The 20,803-nt window shown below is 38.3% G+C and overlaps 2 protein-coding genes across 2 annotated transcripts in view; one reads left to right on the top strand and one right to left on the bottom strand.

Moving 5' to 3' along the window:
* The window catches only part of NRG4 (neuregulin 4), a 120,678-nt gene extending 102,313 nt beyond the window's left edge, over positions 1-18,365 (bottom strand). Inside the window, exons 1-3 of the mRNA XM_045541977.1 lie at positions 18,282-18,365; positions 15,722-15,782; positions 12,297-12,387 (exon numbers count right to left, since the gene is read on the bottom strand). The gene's annotated coding sequence lies outside the window, so the exon portion shown is untranslated. The remainder of the gene's footprint in view (positions 1-12,296; positions 12,388-15,721; positions 15,783-18,281) is intronic.
* A 195-nt stretch (positions 18,366-18,560) lies between these two features.
* The window catches only part of LOC123631877 (transmembrane protein 266-like), a 70,572-nt gene continuing 68,329 nt past the window's right edge, over positions 18,561-20,803 (top strand). Inside the window, exon 1 of the mRNA XM_045541949.1 lies at positions 18,561-18,631. The gene's annotated coding sequence lies outside the window, so the exon portion shown is untranslated. The remainder of the gene's footprint in view (positions 18,632-20,803) is intronic.

Here is a 20,803-nt window from a genome sequence, read left to right as displayed (position 1 = left end):
ATAAAATAAATGTAAAATAATTGCAAAGTTAACAGTTACCTAAATAAATGAAGGAATATACCATACTTATGGATTGGAAGACTAAACATTGTAAGAATGTCACGTCTCCCAAACTGATCTCTAGAGTCAATGCAATGGCAATAAAAATAGCAAGAGATTATTTTTGTGGAACTGACAAATGGATGATTTAGAAATAAAAGGACTAGTAATAGCCAAAACCACTCTCAAAGAACAAGAAAGAGAGAAGCCTTGTTTAATAAGATAAAGTCTTATGAGGCAATAATAATTTGGGCAGTATGGAATTGGTACAGGGTTAGACAAATAGGCCAATCAAGCAGAACGAAGAATCCAGAAACAAGCCCTTGCATGTGTAACAATAGCATTGTAGAGCCATGGGAAAAGAAGGTTTTCAACAAATAGTGCTGGGAGTCAGACTTAGCATTCTAATAACGTTCAGCCATTGGCTTCAAGGATCTTGGATAGCAGCTGTTGGCAGCCTGATCCCTGAACCATAGTTTTAGCACTATGTTCTCGAAATCAGTTCTAGTACTAGTCAGTAGTTTCAACTGTGGCAACGATAGTACCTCCTGTAGCAGGTTATTTATTAATAGTTTGGGTTTTCTTAAAAAAAAAAAAAACAAAAAAACTTTTTATTTTGAACAATTTTGGACTTACAAAAGAGTTGCAAAAATAGTACAAAGAATACCCTTATATCAGCACGTTTTCCATAATGTTAACATCACATATAGCCACTGTACAGTGATCAAAACCAAGAAATTAGCATTGGTATACTATAATTAACTGAAATATAGACTTTATTTGAATTGCACCAATTCTTCCACTAATATTATTTTTCTATGCTGGGATGCTATTGAGGATCCCACACTGCATTAAGTTGTTACTTTTCCTAAGTCCTTCAGTCTAGCAGCCCAGTTTGGCATTGTTGTCCTGGCATTCATTCCTTGAGGCATAGCCTAGATCCTACTGCTCTATTTCTTCTAAAACTTTGTAAGCATGTAATTTCTTGTATTAAATTTTTTCTTCCTATTTAAAATAGCTAGATTTATCTTTGTTTCCTACAAACGAAGGCTGCCCAATACAGACAGGAAACCCAAAAGCCATAAATGAAAAAGTATATATGTTTAACATTAAAAAATCAACTTTTATATGGGAAAAGACTACTATAAACAGAGTCAAAAGAATAAAAAGACTGAGAAAGTATTTGATGTTCATAACAGGCAAATTATTTACAGTTGTAGTATACAAAGAGCTGATCATTTAATAAGAAAATAAATAGCAAGAAAAAAATGGGTAAAACTTAGGAACATTCCACAGAAGAAATCTGAATGTCTAATAAACGCGAAAAGATGTTTATCTTCATTAACAGAGTCAGAGAAGAAATAAAAGCAATGATGAGATAATTTTTCATTAATTACCCAACAAAAATTAAAAAGAATAGTACCTTCAGTGATCACAAATGAGCAGCTTGGAAACGGTCACATGAATTCTCCGATGGTGGGAATGTGAATTGCTATTCTAAAAGCCATAGCAGAGAATAGCTGAATACCTATCAGAGGTTGCAGGGTTCTGGAGTAACACTGGAGTTCCTAGCCAAAGTGGAAAGATCTTGATTAATAACCTGAGCATGAAGGTTGGGATGCCATTAAGGCCAAACATTAGGAGTATGAATCATGTCCTAAGAGTAAGGGTTACATACCAGAAATAGATCTGTCCTAGGAAAGTCTCACACCTAAATGAAAGGATTAAGGTGATCTATCAGGAATCTAATTGCTTTCCAGAAAAAACTCAGAACTCTTCAGTAGAGAATAACATAATCCAAAGTCTATAAAATACCTCTCTACCAATGTCAAGCATATAATCAAAATTATTAGACAGGAAAAGCAGCTGGAAAATATTACCTGTAGCTAAGAGAAAAAGCAGTCAATGAAATCAGACCATAGATGACCCAGGTGTTAGAATTATCAGACAAGGGCTTTAAAGAACTATGATAAATATGTTAATTAACTTAGAGAAAATGATGGAAGGAAGACATGGAGTATTCAGCAGAGAAGTGGAAACTCTAGAAGAGACCAAATGGAATGTCAAAAACTAAAAAATATAACAGCAGAAATGTATAGTTCACTGAATGGTCTAAACATCAGATTGGACATAGTAGATGAAAGGATTAGTGAACTTTAGGACAGCTGAAAAGAAATTATCCAAATAGGAGTACAGAGAGTAAAAGAACGAAAAAAACATAGTATCCAAGTGCTGTGGGACAATATTAAATGCTCTAACATGTGTAATTGGAGTTTCAGAAGAAGAGAAGAAGAATATGGCAAAAACAATATTTGAAGAGATCACAGTCAAATCATTTCCAAGATCTCTGAGAGACATAAACCCCGAGATCCAAGGATTTCAGCAAACAAGGAAGACATATCTAGACATATCACAGTCGAACTACTAGATACCAAAGAAAGAAAAACTATAAAAGCAGCCAAAGAGAAAAAAAGTAAGGTAAACCTGCAGAGGTTGCCTAACTTCTCATTGCAAACACAGGAGGCCAGAAAATAACAAAATGACATCTTTCAAGTGCTGAAAGAAAAAAATTCTAGAACTCTGTAAAAACACTAACAGGAATAAAGGCAACAATAAAGACACCTTTAAAAACAAAAGTGAGAGAATTTGTGACTAATAGACCCACACAATGAAAATATACCAAAATAATTTCTTCAGGCTGAAAGTATAAATGATCCCATAATAAAGCCTGAATCCACAAGACGGAATGAAGAACACCCTAAGTAGTAAATATATGGGTAAATATAAAATTATTTTAACAAAAATAATAAAAGTAGATAATGGGGTTTATAATATAAGTAGATGTTTAATATGTATGGCAGCAATAATGAAGGATGGGAGGGAGGAAAAGGAAATATATGTTGTAAAGTTGTTAAATTATACATGAAGTGGTAAAATAGTAATTCAAGGTTAATTATGATCACATAAGGATGCTTATTGTTATCCTGGAGCAACTACTAAAATATGATATGCAGGCATAATTAAAACACCAGTAAAGGAGATTGTCTCAGTCCATTTAGTGTTGCTATAAAGGAATATCTGAGGCCAGTAATTTATACAGAAAAGAGGTTTAGTTGGCTCATAGTTCTACAGGCTGTACAAGAAGCATGATGCCAGCATCTGCTTCTAGTGAGGGCTTCAGGCTGCTTCCACTCAGGGTAGAAGGTGAAGTGGAGCCATCATGTGCAGAGATCATATGATGAGGGAGGATGCTAGAGAGAGGAAGCCAGGCTCTTTTTAACAACCAGCTCTTGTGGAAATTAACAGAGTGTGAACTCACTCACTCCCGAGTGAAGACATTAATCTATTCATGAAGGATCCACCCCCTTCAAGACCCAAACACCTCCGATTAGGCCCCACCTCTAATATTGGGGATCAAACTTCAACAAGAGAAGAGATAAAATAGAATATGAAAAAATATTTGATTAATCAAAAGAAGGTAGAAAGTGGAAACTATAAAACGAAAAACACATGGGACAAATAGAAATCAAATAGAAAGATGGGAAATGTAAGCCCTGTTATGTAAGTATATTAAATGTAAATGGACTAAATACTCCAACTAAAAGGCAAAAATGGTCAATAAAGAGAAAAAGAAAACAATTTATCAATAACAGAAATGAAAAAAGCAGCATCACTACAGATGATTCAGACATTTTTAATAAGACATTGTTATGAATTACTTCATGCATGACATTTGATGACTTAGATGAAACAGACAAATTCCCACAAAAGCACAACATTCTCAAACTGGCATAAGGAGAAATAGAAATTGAAATAGCCCTTGTATTTGTTAAAGAAATCGAGTCCCTAATTTAAAATCTTCCCACATAGAAAACACCATGCCTGGATGGCTTCACTGGTGAATTCCTTCCACTAAACATTTTAGGAAAGAAAATGATAATTTTATACAAACTCTTTTAGAGAATAGAGAAAGAATGGACATTTCCCAACTCATTGTTTTGAGGCTAACATAAACCTGACACCAAAACCTGACAAGGAATTAAAGAAAATTATCATTAATCTTCATGTATGTGGACTCAAAAATCCTAAAGAAAATATTAGTAGGTTGAATCTAATGATATAGTAAAAGGATAATATATCACGACCAGTGGGGGTTTACCACAGTGATACATAGTTGGTTTAACATGTGTGAATCAACATAACTCACATTAACAAAATAAAGGAGAAAAATTAAATTGTTTCTTCAACAGGTGCAGAAAAGGCATGTGATAAAACTTCAACAACCTTTCATGAGAGAATAAAATCTCCACAAACTAGGGGAACTTCCTTAAGCTTATAAAGAATATCTACTAAAAACCTACAATTAACATCATACTTAATGTTGAAATATTAAAAGCTTTTCCCCTAAGACTAGAAACAAGGCAAAAATATTCAATTTCACTACTTCTATCACCATTATACTGGAGGTCTTAACCAGCACATTAGAACAATAAAAAGAAATATAAAACATAAAAATTGGAAAGGAAAAAGTAAAGCTGTCATTATTCACAGATGAATTCCTCCAACAGTGAAAGAAAGCAAGCATGTATATACATCATATACGATTTAAGAAAAGACAGCAAAAAGAGTAAACAAAAAAGTAGACAGAATCACCCAGCAAAAAGACTTTCTATGACAGGTATAGAGCCACCACCCTACTAACAATACATTCTTAAAAATAAGAGTAATTTAAATAAGAAAGGACTTAAAGCTTTAAACTGTTTCAAACCTCTTCAATAGAGTGCTCAAATCTCAGAAGTAGACCAGAAAGATTTTTCTGTTAGTTGGTTAAAAATACCCTTATCATACATTTAAGAATCTCCCACTTAGATGTTAACTTTGCTAGTCTTATGATAAATATTACCAGTTTTTTCTCAGGCCTGACTCAGTGTGCATCAGGAAAAGAAAACAAAATACTATGTATAAAGCCAGCAGGAAAATCACTGTAGAGACCGATACATCTCAATACCCCCCAAATCACTTCTTACACATTGAGATATGGTAATAACAGAATCTTCAGTTTCAAGACCTTTCATATTATTTTTAAAAGCTTTTGGCTTTAGAATTTAATGTAAACAAAATTTTAAAAACCCTTCAGGCTAAAACACTTTTCTAGGAAAATTATTTGGATCACATCTTGTCAATTTGTTAAAAAGTAACAAACAAAATTTTAAAAAGCTATCTTTCCTTGAAGGCCAAATATAATTTTTCTATAAACTACATTAACAAAAATATGTCCGTTCTCCTTAGCCCCTTATTTTCCTTTAGTTGGCATTCAAGCATCTCCTTGTGATATAAAAAGCTGGCACACATGGCTATTACCACTAATTAATTTTCAGAAAGGCAAAAATAGAAAAGCAAAATCTTGAACTTCATATGGTTGCATCAACAATTGGAATAAAAAATTTTTCTGAAATGATGAACAAAAACATTTAAAAGGACAACTCAAAGAAAAAGTACATTTTTCTGATATAAGGCATTTAGAGTAAAATATTACTTTGGAAATAACAAACTTTTACTAGCAATTAATGATGAAGAACTAAGATATCATTCTATACAAAAGCCATGACTTTATATTGAACCTATTCTACAAGACTTAGTAATTGCTTTCTGCAGACTTATTTGGTTGCAAAAGTTTTTAGCATTTCTTACTGCATGGGAAATCAATTTTCCGAAGATGTTCCCTAATCATATTAAAGTGCAAGGCTGAGCTATGCTGATATTCTATTCCTAAAAGTAAAATGTAAACTGGGCCATATAGATGCCTGTCAATAGTTAACACTTCAGTAGCACAATTTTACATGTCAATCAGCCTACTGTAAATATTTTCTTTAAACAAGTCACTTCATATAACCATTATTTACTAATAAGACATCATAGTTAAAAACAAAAAGTATCCCTGACACTGCAGCATATAAAAGAGATCTTTTTTTTTTTTTGAGACAGAGTCTCGCTGTGTTGCCCGGGCTAGAGTGAGTGCCATGGCGTCAGCCTAGCTCACAGCAACCTCAAACTCCTGGGCTCAAGCAATCCTACTGCCTCAGCCTCCAGAGTAGCTGGGACTACAGGCATGCGCCCCCATGCCCGGCTAATTTTTTTCTATATATATTTTTTAGTTGGCCAGATAATTTGTTTCTATTTTTAGTAGAGACGGGTCTCGCTCTTGCTGAGGCTGGTCTCGAACTCCTGACCTCGAGCAATCCACCCGCCTTGGTCTCCCAGAGTGCTAGGATTACAGGCGTGAGCCACCACACCCGGCCAAAAGAGATCTTTATAATGTATCAGTTTAGAATGCATTGGGTTTTAAGTAACAGATAACCCAGTTCACAATCACATAAACAAATATAGATTAATTTATCTCACAAGACAAGAAATCTTGAACAGAGCAACTGCTAAAGTTCTAAAGATGGTTTACTAATCAATGATGATCAATATTCTCAGTATTTTTGTTCTACCATCCTCAGTGCGTTAACTTTTTATACTCATATTTATTGCCTAATGGTTCCAAGATGGTCACTGCAGCTCCAAGCATCACATCTAAGGTCAAAGCAAGAAAACAGGGTTACCCGAGCCCTGTATGACCCTTTTATCATAAAAAGGGAAAGCCTTCCATGAAGTCCTGCAGGAGACTCATAGACTGGAATTATATTACATGGCTACTGTAGCAATAAGAAAGTTCAGAAAATCTAATATTTAACTTCTCTAATTTTTATGGTAGAGGTAAGCAATGGACATTGGATTGGCCAACCAGCAGTATCGGCCACAGTCCTCAACCCAACATGCACATACACACTTCATCCTATACATATTCATTAAATATACTCATAATCTCCTCAAGACAACCCTACTATCTCACCCAATTACTGCACCCAGCTCGAACCAGAATCTCTGGGTGATTTTTCTATTTGTTCTCTCAAGTCCGAATATGGCAACTCTTGTCTGACCATCTATATAACTAAAAGATAAACTATCTGTTTCTAAACAACCCCCTCCTGTAAAATAACTGTGAAAAAGAAAGAACAGAGTAACTTCAATAAGAACTCCCATTCAGAAAAGGCGATAATGGAAAGCACACAGTTGCCAACAGTCCACAATCCTTACCATATCTTACTGGACAGAAATTGCCCATTTCCTGGCAAGCAATGAACTCAACTCCTTGGTTAGTCAATATAGTAGGTCCTAGTTTAAGTTTCAGGAGAATCTGCTTCATCATTGTCCTCTGTGGCTATATCTAAGGTAGGTTTTAAAATGGATGCCCTTTCCAGGGGCTCCACAGCTTTTGTAGCCTCCTTTATGTTGGTTTGACTTACGGACATAAAGATGGGAATCGCTTGGAGACTAAAAACAATCAGAACTAGCTGCCAGCTTTGTAATACAATTCCCTCAAAAACATATCAAACTTCTGTTCTACTTGCTTCAGATCAATTCCTTATTTGAATAACCATAGCTAAAAAACATTTCCAGATAATATTTAGGCCTGGAGATTCTCATCTCTTTGCTGCTGACCTCTGAATTCATAATGGACTTCAGGCAATTCTAACAATAACCTTAGATAAGGAGATGCTACCATTAACTCCTGTAAAATTCCACACTATGAAGCTCTTTGTCAATTTGGAGCAGGAGCTTAAGGCAGTGTACCTCTACGGCAAAGCTGTATTTTCCCCACTCTGTGCTTTCATGCGGAGGAGCACTAATTTGAGTTCACTCACCCCCTTCCATAGGCTCATACTGAAAAGTCACAAGAAGTAACGAATGCATAAAAATATTCCAAAATTTTCCTATTATTTTTCATAATACTACAGCCTCAGTTTGCACAGAGTCAGCCTTCCATGGAACAGCAGGCACAAGTTAATCAAATGCTTTGCTATCATACATCAAGGGCTACAACTTTCCTTTCCTTATCTTTCTCCATAATGTCTGGGGATAGGCAGTCAAGGTTAAAACTGTGGTTCAACAATGTCCCAGATTCTTTCACTCCTCCTCCTCAAAGGTCCTCAGCTTGCTGGAATCACATTTTCAGCCTCATGCTCGTCATCTCATGATTGCAAGATGGCTGCTACAGCTCCAGGCTTCATGTATGCATTTAAGGAACAAAGCAAGAGGAACAAGGAGAGCACCAGTCACCTATGCCCTCTGTATGAGTAAAGCAAAAGCTCTCCCCGACTTCCTTTCAAATCACTGGCAAAAAGGAATGAAAGGGATTGTCATGACTAGCTTCAGCTAGTCATGGTGTTTTGCTTCAACCTGGGCACATTGCTGCCCTAACAAAATGAAGGTAAGCAATGGGGAATGGGGATTAGGATATCTGCCACACATCGATATTTATAGTTTTAAGAAACCAATCTCTTTTTGGTGAAATTTCAGATACTATAACAGAAGTGGGGGGCGGGGGGGAAGCCCCTCAGACAGTATTATAGAAATATATTTTAGGTAAAGAAATTTCCACTCAAGCAAACTCATTGTACTTAGGAGTCTATCCCTGAAATTAGCACCCTTAAGCAAGCAATTCTGCTTTTCATAGGCTCTTCCCTTCCTTCAATTCTGAACCCACAGATTCTCTAAAATACCCATGTTTATTAACAGCTGTTTCTATGGCAGCAGGGCCCCTGGTTGCAGGGAAGGGGGACAGACATGGAGGCTATTTATAAGTTAAAAATCAACAGCACATTCCAATAGCAGCTATTATTGATGAAATATTTGTGGAGTTTCTAAAATAGATACTGAGGGGAAAAAAACCTGAAAAATATTTAAGGTGCCTGTTGTTCACCAAGATCTCTTGATTATAATTTGGTTTCCCAACTAAGTCCACCACCTGGAAGAAAATGCTTTGATCATCCTGGTTCAACTGGTTTATGTAACAGTTTTATCTCCTTATATATTAATAAATTTTCATTCTGGCATTACATATTAGGTTTATAAGATTGTTAGACTAATTTAATCAGTAGTGTCTGGGACACTACTGATCAGATCAGTTAAGATCACAAGATTGAGGGTCAGCCCCTGGTAAATTCACAAGGTTATACCAGACCCCATGTGGTCTTTCGAATTACAGCAACTGACCTGCCCCAGGCTATAGCTACAGCCCTTCAAATCACTAAGTGTATTAGCATGAACCTCTTTCTTTTCCCCACCACCCCCAGACAGGGTCTCTCTATGTTGCCCAGGCTTGTCTCAAGCTCCTGGGCTCAAGTGATCCTCCTGCCTCAGTCTTTCAAGTAGCTGGGACTACAGGTATGTGTCACCATGCCTGGCTAAACCTCTTTAAAATGTTTATAAAAGCCATAAATCAATTTTCATTCCATGAAGCTCACAAAAGCCACTTTATTTCACTTAAATTGTGCCACCTATAAATATATGCAAGGCACCAACCATTCAAAGTATGATAGTTTCCAAGCAATCCTCAACTCACACTTTTCACAAATAAAAAGGTATGTAGTATAGGTATACAGTATAGAGGGCATGGGCTACGGAGCCAGAAGGCTAGAGTGCAAATCCCAGTTCCACAGTACAATGTTCTACCCCATAGTGGGTGTGTGACATTGGGTATAAGTCATTCTGTCCAGTTTCCTCATCTATACATGAGGTCTGGGGTAGGATAGGACAGAATGATAGTACCTACTTCAAATGGTTATCTGAGTATAAAATGAATTATACACGTAAGATAGCTAGAACATAGGAAGGATTCATCAAGTGTTAGCTATCATTATTACTCTTAACTGGAAAAATTAAATAGTGTATGGTTGCATTCTATGCAAACGTAAGATGATTTGATAATATTCACTTTATATGCTAAATACAAAATAACACAATTTCCCCCAAATTAATAATTCATCAAGAATCACAGTTTTGAAGCTGTTTAGTGAGTGATTTATAAACTCTTTTAAGCTACTGCCACATGGCAATATCAAACTTTCCATTCTTTGCTGCCAGAAATAGTCTTGAATTATGCATGTCTTCTACAAAATGCTATATAGCTCTGTATAGAAATGTAAAGGAAAGAAAAATCATCCTGCTCCCCACTCTGCCACTTCCTCAGTGCTGCCTTGCATACCTTGGTCTCCCTAGAGCTTTCCTATGTCCTTGAAGCCTAGAAACTCAGTCTATAACACCCCAAGAGGATATGTCTCCGAACAATGTCCTGGGAAAACATCTCTGAAATAAGGGGGCCAATCAGCCTAGTTACTTTTCACATGTGTGTGCCCTATGCAGGCCTGGAGTAATTATCATCCTCCCCATTTTCCTCGGTATACATAACTAGTGATCCTTAATATTTCCTTCCTTAATATTTCCTTGCTTAATATTTCCTCTGATGTGTCTACTTTCTCTCCTACTCAAATGCTTCTTTCATTTTCATTTTACTTGCTCACCTCTATGAACACAAGCCTCTTTTTTCTTTTGCCTCTGATTCTCACACCTTCGCTCTCAAACCCTCCCAACCACACTAACTGCACACCCAATTCTTCAACTTCTCCCTCTGCCCCATCCATCAGCCATATCTACTAGGAAAGTCCATTTCTTTGAGGACAAACTCTTTTCACTCTAATAAAAATCTGGTTCTCTCTTAGATCACAAGGTGCCTTTTCCAATATAACTTTACTTTCAACTTTTTCTCTGACTCAGTGGAAAGAAATTGAGGAACAGTCTTTTCTTTGCTCTCACATGCTATTTTCAGATTATCATACTGTGGTCCACTTCTCATTGTTTGAAATCTCCACCTTATCCCACATTTCAGAGAACCATCCTCAACAATTCTATTTGAACACACTGTTCTATAAATTTGTCCTTCCATCCTTCTCTCTAGTCTTGGTAGAGGTGATACAGTAAGAGTCCACAATTCAACTTCTGTCAATGCTAACATATATGTACTTAGAGAGTTATTACATGAACCAGAAAAATTAAACACGTTAATGATGGTCACATGGGCAACAATCCAATTGAATAAAATACATCACTATTTCTGCACTTATAAAATAACTTCATAGTTCTCCATAGTACTCTTAAAGTCAAGTTCTATAAATTTATATATTCTATCATTAGTAACATATCATGTTAGCTACTGCCTTAGACATAAATCACCATCTGCTTTTCAAAAGAAACTATAGCATCATAAGGCTAGAAGGCCTTATGATGCATATAGAAGTTGAGCATATAAGCTATTCTTGACAGATGATCACTACTTAAAAGACCTTCTAGAAAGATTCTACAATTTCCCAAGGTAAATAATCACAATCGTAAACATTCTTAATTTCAGAATCTTTGACTTTTACAATTTAAATTTATCCTGCTACTTTTCCCCCGTAGAGATTGGAAAAAGACAGGCACCATCCTCAGTATGACAGATTTCATCTACTTGAAAAGCATCATTGTCACCCCTGAACCTTCATTTTTCTAACCTCAGGAACTTGGACTTTTCTCCAGACTCCTGTTCTCCAAAACTTTCTTTAATTCTGGTCACATTTTAATTCTATTCATATTAATTTTTTTTGAGACAAGGTCTCACTATGTTGCCCAGGCTAGTCTTGAACTTCAGGGCTTAAGTGACCATCCTGTCTCAGCCTCTCAAATAGGTGGCACTACAAGCATGCACCACTGTGCCCAGCTCCTATTATTTTTAAATCACAAAGACCAGATTTAGATTAAACCAGTATAAACCAATTTGTAGTTTTTTATTTATTTATTTATTTTGAGACAAAGTCTCACTCTGTTGCCTTGGGTAAAAGAGTTCAGTGGCGTCATCATAGCTCACTGCAACTTCAAACTCCTGGGCTCAAGCGATCCTCTTGCTTCGGCCTCCCAAGTAGCTGGGACTACAGGTGCCACCACAATGCTCAGCTAATATTTCTACTTTTAGTAGAGATGGGGTCTCGCTCTTGCTCAGGCTGGTCTCGAACTCCTAAGCTCTAGCAATCCCCACCTCCACAACTCCATCTTGGCCTCCCAGAGTGCTGAGATTACAGGTGTGACCCACCGCACCCAGCCAATTTTTTTATATAAATAGTTAACACATAACTGAACATAGTTCTACACATATAGGCTTCTCAAACATTAGACTTGAGACCTAGAAAATTAAAAATTATAGAATTTTCCTATTGCAGAGGCTGCCCTTGACTGTCTACTAGTTAACTCAAATCAATGATCTAGGCTTATAGTTAACAAAATATGGCTGCGCATATAGCTCCAAAACATTAAAATGAATGAATGAATGAATAATTACTTACCTTATCTGTCCTTAGATGAAAATTTTTCTTCTAGATTGTAGAGTAGAGAGGAAACTGGCTGTCTCTTTATGGTTCATGTCTATTTCTTCTGCTTTAATAGAAATTGTGGACACCGTAAAGAAAAAATAAAAACAAAATATTTATGTAACAATTGTAGTAATGCATGAAGAGAAAGAAATTAGAATACGTTTACAAATTTCATACGAACTTTTCCTTTTACTTAGTGATACCTCAAAGGACTTTACAATAAGAAGCAGAAGCTTCACTTTGTTGACATGTTTAATTTCTCCCTCTTCCTCAACCTTTTTTTATGCCCCAGGAAAATAATCTGTTGTTATTATTTCCAGATAAAAGGCTAGGTGTTGAGTTCAGAGGGAAATAGAATGTTATTAAGATTATTGGATGGGGGAAGGGAAAAGCCCTTTCATACCACACAAACAGGGACTTCTGAAGAAAGGCAAGGAATTATATTTCTTTTACTATGAAAACTACTTTTTGTGTTATATTTTCCCCAAGAAAAAAATTTTACATGCATTATCATAGATAGAGGTTTAATAAGGCTTGTCATTTCAATAAGGTGGTAGCCTTCATGGGAAAGAAGGGAAACAGTAGTATATAATTATGATCTATCTTCCGCTTAAAAAGTTAATTTTCCCAAAGATCTTTTACTTTATATGGCACTAAGATCAAGGCAATGGCTCAGAACACCCTTATATAAAAGTGGCATAAATACTATTATAAATTTTTATTCAAGCCAGTTAGAATGGAGCAATTTTTCAGAAGTTTATGGTCTTTCTATAGTCATACAAATAATGAACATAAAAGGTTTTTTTTTTATAGCTGTATTTTTACAACTACAAAACATCAAAGTTTTATCTACCTTCAAATTTGATTATTCTGGTTCCTTTATTTTTCTGGCTTACTTTTAGTTAGTCTGTTAGATAAAAGTCAAATTTTCTTCCTTACATAAAAATAATCATAGACTCATAAAAATTTAGAGCTAGAAAAAAATTTAGAGACCTTCTAGATGGAATAAGTTCAATACTCTCTAGATCAGAGACATTCCCTTACTCAAAGTCACAGAATGAATTACAGGTGGAACCCTGGAATCCAGAATGCTTTTCCCACTACTTAATGATTTCTCAAACTTATTTAGGCACAACTTTGTGTATGTCTGTGAAGGAGTGAGGCACCAGGGCTGAACCTGAAGTATCTGAATCAGACCCCAGGTTTGAATCTTCATTCCTCCACTTACTAGCTGTGCAATTTTGAGCAAGCTACTTAATCCCTCTGTGTCTCAGTTTCTTCATCTGTGAAATGAGATTGATGATAACTATACCTTCCCAATAGGATTGCTATGAAAATATTAATACACATAAAGCACAGAGAACGGTGTCTAATTTTGTAAACATTCAGTAAATATTCAATTCAGTAAATGTTCAATTACTAGGATTCTGTAAATAAACACATGGATATGTACTTGTTAGAACTAGCATAATTATACTAGAATTGGGATATTGGATCATTTTTGTGTTTTCAAGTACATGCATATATAATCACTGATGTTCCAGTTTGGCGCATGAATTGTGTGGCCAAAGGAATAGTTCCTCACGGAGTACATGCAAAATTCCAAATAGTAAACACATAATAAAACTCGCTTAAACACTGGATACCATTCACTTGGTGATCATTTGGGCCCAGTTATATACTCAGAATATCTGACACCCAGAGAATACCCTCTCTTTTATGTGATAAAATTATTTTCAGTAATGATCATGAAATAAAATAATAATAGCCAGGAAAGAAACTGACAGTAAAAATTCTTTTTTATTTAACTCCATTTATGTGCCAATATAAAATAAAATAAATAATACAAAAAAAGAAAACGTAATGGAATTAATGTTTTTGAAAAAATGAAAAAACTTATACCTACATATCGGCCTGTTTCCAGTACTAAATAACAACATCATACCTCCTATTTTCTTGATTTGTTCTTTAGTTTTGAAGTAAATGTTAACAATTAAAAAAGAATAAATTTCAAAATTAAAGATAGTATTTGAATTCAATTATTCAGGAGAATAATTTCATGGATGAACTAAAATTTGTACTTGCCAACCAAAAACATTACACCTCAAAGTCTGCACTTTGTTTTATTCTTAAATTTTACACACAAATAAAAACTCTAAGTGGTCACAAAAATGACAATTGTAAATAATCAAGTTCTGTTTTTTCATGCTTATAATCACTGTACTACCATTATTTATTAAGAATCTACTGTTTAAATGCAGTGATATGACCCATGGAGTTACAGACATGAACTGGGCCTCAAGTCTTTAATTATTCTGAACTTTCATGAATTTACTTGGAAACGTAAGCAATAGCTGAGTTCATATTTATTTATGGCCATTTGCATAGGTGAGAGTTCTCTAAATTAATTTCCATGTAGAATATAATGTTTATTAAGGGATAGTTAAAATACGCTAAGTTGAAGTTTACATATGTATTACTAAAACAACAGAAACTGCAGAAATTGTTTAGAACCTACACCCACAAGAGATTTTTGATGGAGGACTATTTTGTCATTGACATTGCTTAGAATTACTGGTACATAAAAATTACTGGCAATAAAAAGCAGATAGACTTTTAGTGGGTTTATTATAGTTTAAATTCTCTACAGATAATAAGAATTATTACTGCCTACACCCAAGGTGACTCCTCTTATTGCCCCATTCTTGTTATGCCACTGCTCAAGGTAAAATCTGCCCTTAGAGTACTATCCTTAAAGATGGGCTTGCTGCATTAAATATATTTAAACTACTTATGAGAAAACTTTTTTACAGTTAATGTTTATCAAGAGCCTACTACTGACTGCATGGTATTATGCTTTGTATTGTATTCACATAGACTGTATGCACATTAATATTGCTAGTTACAAGTCAATCATATTTATTCATTAATGTCCTCTCAGCAGGATTTTTTAAAAACTTGCTTTGTTAGCAGTTATTGTGTGTACTTAAATTTAAAATAAATATCACACAAAGTCAAACATATTCCATTTTTCAAGCTTTCACTGAGATTGGCTTTCTCCCTGAACATTCCAAATAAGTGAGGCTGCATGAAAATTCAACATTTAGAATATCTTTCAAAATGTTAATATTTACATAAACATTAACAATTTAAGGACTTTGGGTGTTACTCAAATTTTCACAAATCATATGGCACCAGATTCATATGTTCTATTTTTACAAGCAACTACCTAAAGAGAACAAAAGTTTTAACTCTGACATCAATCTTTTTCAGACATTCACAGGATCAAGCTGCCCTCCCATAATCTCCCAGCTGCAAACATGCAAAAATATTCTGTTTATGTGATACTGGAACTCTTGAAAAGGCAGTCTTTTTAACTAAAAGAAAATCTGATTTACCTCAAAAGTCATCTTGGTATGGGACATCATGCCAATTACAGCCACATTACAAACGGTATATCTGGCAAGAAAGTGACACATAAGGTTTAAACCCACAATTCCACTCCTGCTTTATATAGCTCCCACGATTTCCTGTTGCTGGGAATTTCCTTCACCCACAAAATTCCCTCTCATTAGTCACCTGCAGTCTACTGAAGCAGCACCTGTGCTATTTACAGCTCTACGATTCCCCAACCACTCCTATCAATGAGAATCACCTGGAGCAATTAAAAATAAAAATCACAAGTCAATCCCTTGGAATTAGATTTCAAGGGATTTGAGGTGAGGCTCCAGAATTTGATTTTTTAAAAGTTTCCCAACTGATTCTTACAGGCCAGGCAAGTTTGAGAATAATGCTCCAAGTGAAAGCGAGGTCTGGGGTAGCTCTTCATAGTGCTTCTAGACTGATCAGCCTCAAGGGCTAATCCTCCTCTTCGGCTGTAGGGCATTTGAAATCAAGAGCAGGACTACATTCTGAGAATGAAGAATGACATCGTGTCTACACCTGGTTTAAGTTTTCAGTACCCTAAAGAACTTATCAAAGGGTGAAGATTTTAGTTTTGGGTATGGGTTCTGAAGCAGGACACCACGAGGGGGCAGCATAGAGCTGACAAATTACACATGTTTTAGGATTTTTGACTTCACAGTACAACTTAAAATGGCTGCACCTACAATTTCCATGAACGCAGATTACCCAAAAAAGAAAAAAAAGCACTCGTAAAAGACATAGGTAAAAGTTATTAGCATGTAATTTTCAAATAGATTTCTCTAGAAGGTCTTTACAGACAGCCATTGTAGTAAAAAAGTTCCCTTGAAGTAGCATGCACCTGAATTGAAAGACTTGTATTAGAATACAAAGATTGCAAGTAAACCAAAGCGGTTTTCCAATTTCTCTCCGCAAGTTTCAAAATACTTGTCCTTCCTACTCTAATATTTAATTAGCATTGTAACTGGATGCTTTTCAATGGTTTTAATCAAATCTTAAGTAGAGTTCTACTTACGTAGTAGGGAAAAAGTAGAGTGGATAACAACTTGGGTAAGCTATGCCAAGGCTTTTTCTAAATCAAGTGTATGTAGTTGAAATGTTGCCACAACCTGTCAGAAAACTATACCGGCCATCCCATGCATCCTCCATTAATTCTGCTTAACTCATCCCCACTTTATCCTTTCCAGTCCACATTGCTTCCTTCTAGAAATGTAGAAGAAAGATCCTCTTGCAACCCTGGTAGCTTCTCCAAATATCACCTTCAAGGGCTTTTTTTCCTCTGAAATCCCACCATTAGAGATTAGAGTTGAGTAAGAAATGTTGAAAGGTAAGGGAGGTCCTGAAGAATTTTACGTTTTCCCAGCTGTCCAAAATTAGATACTCCCAATCTAGATATTCCTGTGTCTAACAAAAGTATAATCCAAGACCCTGGGGCAATTCCATGAGGTGGGTTTTGAAGTCTTTCAACTCTACAATGATTTTCCATCGTTTAACTAGAAAAGCTGAGGTTAGAGGAGGCAAGAAAGACAAAGAACACTCCTGGGAGGCCAACGGGACCTAACCGAATAAAAACACTTCAGAAGAAGTATGATAACTGCAAATCAAGACTGTCTGCAGAGCCAAAGGCCACCCTGGAACTTAGTGTCCTAGAAACTAGGGTTTCCAATCTTTTCAAGTATTTTAACATAAAAATGTCAAGACCCCATAAGAAAATGGCTATATCTTTAGCAAGAATTGAAGAAGACAAATAAGCTATGAATCCAGAAGCTGCTTAAATGGCTGTGCTCACAGCAGCACCTGCAGACATTAGAAAGAGTTGTACATTTTTGTGTGAGGACTTTTTTTAACCTACAGACAATATTTGTGGGTGTATCCAGATTGCTCTGTGACTCCGCTTACCCTACCCGCTAACTAGAAACCACGGCCCTAGAATAAGCATACTCAACCGGGGCGATATCTCCTTCGGGGGGAGGCGAAATCTTACTCCTTTTATGTATGAAGCACAGATACGCGGTATATCCGTGGTATTAGAATTTCACGCGGAAGGGGGATTCGGGGGCGGGGGAAATGCGTAGACTTAAGAGTGCAATAATGAAAGAAAGAGGAAAAAAGGATGAGAAACACTGTCCTACAAGGGGCCTGAGTCAAAGCCATCCAATGACTGTATGACAGATATTTTTCTCCCAGGCAGCGGCAGACTGAGAGTCAAGGGTCTCTGATTCTGCCAGGACCCTGGCCAGAAAGAGGCGTTTCCCCGTCAGGGGCCTCCGAACACAGGGGGCGGCGCGCCCCGCAGAATCGGAGCAGCGGCGAGCGCTCTGCAAGCCGCAAAGCACTGCACCAAAGCGACCGGAGGTTCCCGTCCTCCGCTGCCCGAAACGCCCGGGCGGGGCCTCCGCTTCCCTGAGGGGCCCGCTCGGCCCCGCACTTGTTGCTTCTCTGCCCCGCCCGCCTCCACCTCAGCCCTTCCCCGAGCGACCCCTCCTCTCGCCGCACGCACACACTCGCCGCGACCCCGCCCCACGACCTCCTCACCCACGCCACGAAGCCCGCGCGCTGCGCTCCGGCCTGGGCTGCGGCCCCCGCCCGCCCCCTGCCCGGCTGCGACCGCCTGCCCGGCCCGCCGACGCCGCCGTTTCCTAGACAGCCGCGCGGCCGCCCCGCAGCCTCCGGGGCGCGCGCGGCCGGCGGGAGACGAGGGCGCAGGCGCGGGCCCGGGTGAGCGGCCGGCGCGAAGCCGCGCGCGCCCCCGAGCGCGGTGGGCGGAGGGGCGGCGGGAGCGGCGGGGCCGCGAGGGGGCGGGGGGGCGGAGAGGGGAGCCCCGGGAGCGCGAGCCGCGGCCGGCTCCGCTGCAGAGCCCCGAGAATCCCGAGCCCCGGCAGCAGGTATGTGTCCTCGCAGCTGGCAGCGGCCGGGCTTCCTCTGCCTCGCGGCTCGAGTCCTGTGGCGGGGCGGGGGTGGGGGCCGGTCAAGGTTTGCAGGATGAGTGCCCGGAGGGCTGGGATCTTGCCGCTGACCTTCATCCCCCTGGACGGGGAAGCCAGGCGAGGTTGCGTGGGGCAGCCCGGGGCTTCAGCTCCAGCCTGGGGACCTGCTTCTTGTCACATGCTTCTTATTTATTTTTGCAAACTGCCCTGGTTCGGGTCCAGCCGCAGATGCCTTACCTCCCATTCTTTGCCTCCGTGTGCCATCTTGCATGTATTAATAAAGCATGCAAGCTTGGGTGGGGGGGTGGTGCTGCTGGGGGGAATCCCATTGCAGTGTGGCAAGCCGGCGCCTGTTTTTGGTTTTCAGACGTGGTATAGAGGTGGAAATCCCACACCCTGGGGATTTGTGGCTTGGTTGGTCGTGACCACTTCCTAGTGGGCTTCCCCCGTTTGTCGGGAGGTGCCCCGGTTGCAGAATGGGCTGTCTGGAAAGGATGGTGGGTTTTCACCTTCAGGCCAGAATCTCGTTCAGGGGACAGGTGCAAGCTACGGCAGACAGTTCCCTGCTTGCTAACTTGACAGGGAGGCTTAAACCTAGAAAATTGTCTCCCTTGATTGTCGAGAGAAGGCCTTGAACAGAATCCCTGAGAAATGAATACTCAAACTCATTAAGATTTTGCATCTGAAGATGAGTAAAGCTAGCCACCTGTTGGAAGTCGGACCCCATGAAACCCCCATAATCCAGCCCACCAATCCCTGTTTCATAGACACCAACACTAAGATAGTGATAGGCCCATATGGGTTCCTTCTGTCTTCAACGCTGCTTGGCTTTTTTTTTTTTTTAAATAAAACCTACCTGTGATTTGATGCCCCGTATATTATACATTGAAATTATATGATTTGTTTATATTCCATACAGCTATAACATCGTATCCTAAAGACTGAATTTCTTTTTAGTATATATGTTACCTATTTCCCTGGCTTTTCACCTTGCTCTGGGCAATAGTGGGAAAAGTGGGATGTGTATGACTGCTTACCTTCCCTCCCGAACCTCCCAAAATGTGGCGGTGAAAAGAATTGTAAGAGCTAGAAGCATAGAATGAAATGGTCATCACAAGATGTTGGGACATGACAGCTGCACTGTAAGTGCTTCTAAAATATAGTCAGAGTACCACATCTAATCACAAGAGGGACACATTTCTTAAATGCTCATATGTAACCAGGTACTGAGCTAAAAGCTATTTGTGCATGATCTCATTTAATCCTCACAACAAACCTTTTATCTCCATGTTGAAGATGAAGAAGCTAACACTTAGAAAGGTAAATTAGCTTGTCCAAGGTCACACCGTCAGGGACAGGTTAAGGATAAAAACTCAAGTGCATCAAATTACGGGGGGATTGGGGGTAACCTTTAATGTGGGTTCTGCTGCTCCAAGTGCCTTTTCGTTAAGATCAAGCTTATGCATAAGCACACTGGCTTGGGTCTGATTTTCCATTTCTCAGATTTCACACTAACTTTGTGGCTTTCCAGTAAGAAAACTGTTGTTTTGGAATGGGTCTGTGTGGAATTTTTTGAGGTGGCACTGAGCCTATAAAAAGTGAGGTCCAAGAGGTGCTTCCACTTCATTCTCCCACACAAGCAGTGAAGTTCAAGAAGTTGTTTCACTCCAGATTTAAACCTATGAAATGTATATGTATCGGGTAGAATGAATCACTCCTGTTTCCCATTATCGCATCCCACCCTACCCTTCTTGCTCTGCTGCCTTGCACACTATCTTCTGGTCTCACTGCCAGTCATCAGAGCAACACTGTCTATCACACTTGTGTGTGAGTGCCTTAACGGGGTGAAGGAATCCATACCAGCCATGGACCAGAATCCAGTCTCTCTATGATTGTAGCAATCACTCATTCAAAGTTCTTGGAATCTGTGCATTCAGCTATGGATGGGTATTTAATGGGTTTTTTTCAAGTGCATTATTACAATGCAGGTATTGGATTTTGTTACACATTCCTAGCAGTTCTCATGGGCTTAGAAATCGCCATAGTTGCATCAGTGGAAAATTTACCTAGTGAGGCTCCTAGCTTTTATACTCAGGTCACACAGTTGAGTTAGTGGTGAGAAAGGAATTA

Source organism: Lemur catta, chromosome 1 (genome assembly GCF_020740605.2).
Source record: "Lemur catta isolate mLemCat1 chromosome 1, mLemCat1.pri, whole genome shotgun sequence".
Classification (NCBI taxonomy): domain Eukaryota; kingdom Metazoa; phylum Chordata; class Mammalia; order Primates; family Lemuridae; genus Lemur; species Lemur catta.
The sequence above is the reverse complement of the archived record's forward strand: the minus strand, read 5'-3'. Positions and strand labels throughout refer to the sequence as shown.